Source organism: Pongo pygmaeus, chromosome X, assembly GCF_028885625.2.
Source record: "Pongo pygmaeus isolate AG05252 chromosome X, NHGRI_mPonPyg2-v2.0_pri, whole genome shotgun sequence".
Taxonomy (NCBI): domain Eukaryota; kingdom Metazoa; phylum Chordata; class Mammalia; order Primates; family Hominidae; genus Pongo; species Pongo pygmaeus.
Window position 1 is genome coordinate 49,664,017 of NC_072396.2, and position 4,235 is coordinate 49,668,251.

Below are 4,235 nucleotides of genomic sequence, written 5' to 3' on the forward strand. Positions count from 1 at the left end.
TATGGGGTCTTCGTTATTGTATTGGCGCCATGCATGGGTGTTTATGTAGGGTGTGAGATCTCTGAGCTGTTCAGTCGGAGGCCTGACCAGGGTATGACACCTCTGAGCACCGAATCTAGGGTCATCACCTCGGGATTCAAGGCCCCTGACAGATTTCTCCTTGTCAGTGACGCCATCGTCTTCATCCTTTCCTAACTTTTCTCACTCCTCCAGCTGCTGCCTGCTGTTTCCTCCATTCCTGGGCCTCGCAGAATCCCAGAATCTCTCATTCCCATCAGACCTTCCAGGACCAGCACCAGGCGATACTACCTCTTTCAGGAGAGCCTTCTCTAGTCTTACTCTCAGGATATTTAGCACTTTCTACCTTTGGATCTAGTAGATCAAAGAATTCGAGACCAGCCTGGGCAACATAGTGAGACCCCCCACCTCCACAAAATAAATAAATAAATAAGCCAAATCATCTCAATTGAAGCATAGCTTGTGGCAGGTTAGGCGGGACAAGGTCAAATTTCCTCTGTTTCTGTCCCCCCTCCACCATTTAGTCAACTAAAATACGTATGTTAAGCACCTACTATGTGCCAGGCCCTGTTCCAGGCACTGGAGAGACAGCATTGAGCAAAAGAGATAAGCATACCCCTGTTGGTGGAGTTGCCATTCTAGTGGGAGAGAAAGAAAATAAATAAAACTAAGTAGGTAAAATATTAAGTATGTTATAGGCTGGTAAATGGTTTGGAGAAAAAGAAAACACAGAAAAGAGGGAAAGCAGATAAAAATTGTTGGGGCAGGTTGGACACAGTGGCTCACACCTGTAATCCCAGCACTTTGGGAGGCCGAGGTAGGTGGATCACTGAGGTCAGGAGTTTGAGACCAGCCTGGCCAACATGGCAAAACCCCGTGTCTACTAAAAATACAAAAATTAGCTGGGTGTGGTGGCGCATGCCTGTAGTCCCAGCTACTCAGGAGGCTGAAGCACCAGAATTGCTTGAACCTGGAGGCAGAGGTTGCAGTGAGCCGAGATCGCACCACTGCACTCCTTCCTGGGTGACAGAGCGAGACTCTGAATGTCTAATGAGGCGGTCCCGGAAAGTGTGACTGAGAAGGGTCTTGAGCACAGATCTGAAGAGATGAGGGAGTGAGCCACACAGATAGCCAGTGGAAGAAGGGCACACCAGGCAGAGGCATCGGCCAGTGCAAAGGCCCTGATGCATGAATGTGCCTGGTGTGTGTGAGGAACAGCAAGGATGCCAGTTGGGGAAGCAAGGGTTACAGATGGGTGGGGTCTAGCAGGCCAGGGTGAGGACTTCGTCTTTTACTTTGAGCGATGGGCAGCTGAAGGAGGGTTGTGGGCAGAGGAGGGATGTGATCTGATTTAGAATTTAACAGGCTCCCTCTGGCCGCTGCGTGGAAAATAGACTGTCAGGGCGAGGGTGGAAACAGGCGACCAGTGAGGGGGAGGCCCCTGCAGTGGTCCACGCAAGTGTGACGGTGGGGGCAGGGGAAGCGATTTTTGTTTGTTTGGGCTTTTTTTTTTTTTGGTAGAGTCGGGGTCTCGCTATGTTGCTCAGGCTGGTGTTGAACTCCTGGCCTCAAGAGCGCCTCCTGCCGGGCGCGGTGGCTCACACCTATAATCACAGCACTGTGGGAGGCTGAGACGGGCAGATCACGAGGTCAGGAGATCAAGACCATCCTGGCTAACACGGTGAAACCCCATCTCTACTAAAAATACAAAAAATTAGCCAGGCACGGGGCGGGCGCCTGTAGTCCCAGCTACTTGGGAGGCTGAGGCAGGAGAACGGTGTGAACCCAGGAGGCGGAGCTTGCAGTGAGCTGAGATCATTTCCCTGCACTCCAGCCTGGGTGACAGAGGGAGACTCTGTCTCAAAAAAAAAAAAATCCTCCTGCCTCAACCTCCCAAACTGCTGGGACTATAGGCGTGAGCCACCACACTCAGCCAGGAGATGATTTTTTTTTTTCTGAAGTTAAGGCAACATTTATTTGATTTCCTTATAATCATATTATCTAAGGCAGAAGTGGTGGTTACTTGGCAAGAATACAAGTTCTTTTAATGTCTTCTGTAGTTGAGTTTTAGTTCAGAAATACATCATATTTCACTGGTACAAATCTAAGAGACTGTACTTCTAGCATGGGCTCCTATTCATGATCAATGCATTTTTGTATCACCATGGCCTGATCAAACTCAATCACTGTTTCAATGGCAGGGCATGGCCAGTTGTGGCAGCTGCTCTGAAGGTCACTTGTTTTACTGTGGCCTGGCCAAGTAGAATAAGAGTGGGTCACCGTGAGCTCACTGGTCTCTTCAGGCTGTGCTCTGAATGATGACAGCAATACCTTGGCCACCTCCAATGCAAGCTGATCCAACGGCATATTTTCCACCTCGATGCCTTAATTCATGAACCAATCTAGATCCTCCCAGTGGGTGACCCAAAGCAATGGCTCCTCCATTCACATTGGTTTTACTTATGTCAAGATCCAAACTCTTCTCAACAGCCAAGTACTGGGGAGCAAAAGCTTCATTCACCTCTACCAAATCCATGTCCTTAAGACTCAGTCCTGCTTTCTTCAGTGCCCCACTGATAGCAAGGACAGGACCAATACCCATGATAGAGGGATCACATACAGATACAAAGTAGCCCACAATTCTTGCCAGTGGTGTGAAGTTATGTTTCTTAACAGCATCTTCACTAGCTATGATAACAGCTCCAGCACCATCAGCTATCCCTGATGCATTCCCTGCAGTGACAGTTCCGTCTTTCTTGAATACTGGAGGAAGTTTCTGTAACTATTCCAGGGCTGTTTGGGGCCCAGCATACTCATCTACCTGCATTGTCTGTTTTCCTTTCTTTGTCTTCAGTTCAATTGGTGCCATTTCATCATTAAAGTAGCCAGCATCATTAGCAGCTTTCCATCTCTGCTGTGACTGCAGGGCGTATTTGTCACATTCTTCTCCGCTTATTTTATGTTTTACAGCAAGATTCTCTGCAGTCATTGCCATGGGGAGCTGGACATGCTGATCTGTTAATCCTACCCATAAAGAATCTTCCAGCTTGATATCTGATCCAAGCTTGGTTCCAAAACGCACATTTCTGACACAGCAGGGAGCTTGGCTCATGCTTTTGGTTCCTCCGCATAAAACAACTTCAGCTTCTTTAACACAAATTTCCTAACACCCATTCACAGTGGACTGAAAACCAGAACCACAGAGCCTATTAATCGTGAGAGCTGGGGTCTCCTTTGGGATTCCCACACGCAAACCAACATGCCTTGCCAAAAAAATATGGAACGCTTCACGAATTTGCATGTCATCCTTGTGCAGGGGCCATGCTAATCTTCTCTGTATCATTCCAATTTTAGTATATGTGCTGCCAAAGCAAGCATGGAGATGATTTTTTAAAAATGGTTAGATTCTGGAGATATTTTGAAGATAGGGACTGGATGAGTTCAACAAAAAAGAGGATGTCAGCTAGAGAAGAGGCCTGAGGACATTTTGGGTTCTAAAACAAGAGAAGGGACAGACAGACGAGTCAGGCAAGTGGGAAGGGAAGTGTGCGGATTCCTGAGTGAAGGAGTGATGGAGGAGCATGTGTGAGAGTCTCCTGAAGTAAAGGAGCCCCTGGTCTTCTGGACTCTGGTCGCTAAATAGTCTTCAGAGGGTAGTTCAGCCAGACCCTGTGAATGAACCGCCAAGGAGCCCCAAAAGTGCTGCGAAGAGAGGGAGTGTGAGGATATGAGTTTTAGCAAGTAAAAGGCTTTCCTAAAACCTGTAGCATTTTCTGGCAGTGGAAAAAAGAGGAAAGGGGTTTTCTGCCTCATTCTAAAAGACAATTTGCCATGGACCCAGACATTATATGCCTGAAGATGGATGATTTATGGATGAAAGGAAAGAGAAAATGAAGGCATAGAGGAAGAAAGGAAGGAACAGATAGATGGGTGGATGGGTGAGTGGGTAGGCAGATGAATGAATGGGTAGATGCTCTGATATTTCCTCCCTCCTCCCCCAAGAAACTCCTTCACAGGTGTGCAAAGAGAGAGGAATATGAGTTTATGAATTGCAGATTTGCTATAATAGGGAAAGAAACTAGAAATAATGCAAATGTTCATCAACAGATTAGTGGTTAAACAAATGTGGTATATCCATTCCATGGAATATTACTTTCAATAAAAGGGAACGAACTTACGAGGCCAGCATTACTCTGATGAGAAAACTAGACAAAGAT

At 47.0% G+C, this 4,235-nt stretch overlaps 1 non-coding gene and 1 pseudogene across 1 annotated transcript; both read right to left on the minus strand.

The window, feature by feature from the left end:
* Positions 1–2,221: 2,221 nt before the first annotated feature.
* On the minus strand, positions 2,222–3,319 carry LOC129024072 (3-ketoacyl-CoA thiolase, mitochondrial-like; annotated as a pseudogene).
* On the minus strand, positions 3,290–3,392 carry LOC129025472 (U6 spliceosomal RNA). Its single transcript, XR_008497228.1, has one exon. It is a non-coding gene; the product is annotated as a U6 spliceosomal RNA (small nuclear RNA).
* Between the last annotated feature and the right edge of the window lie 843 nt (positions 3,393–4,235).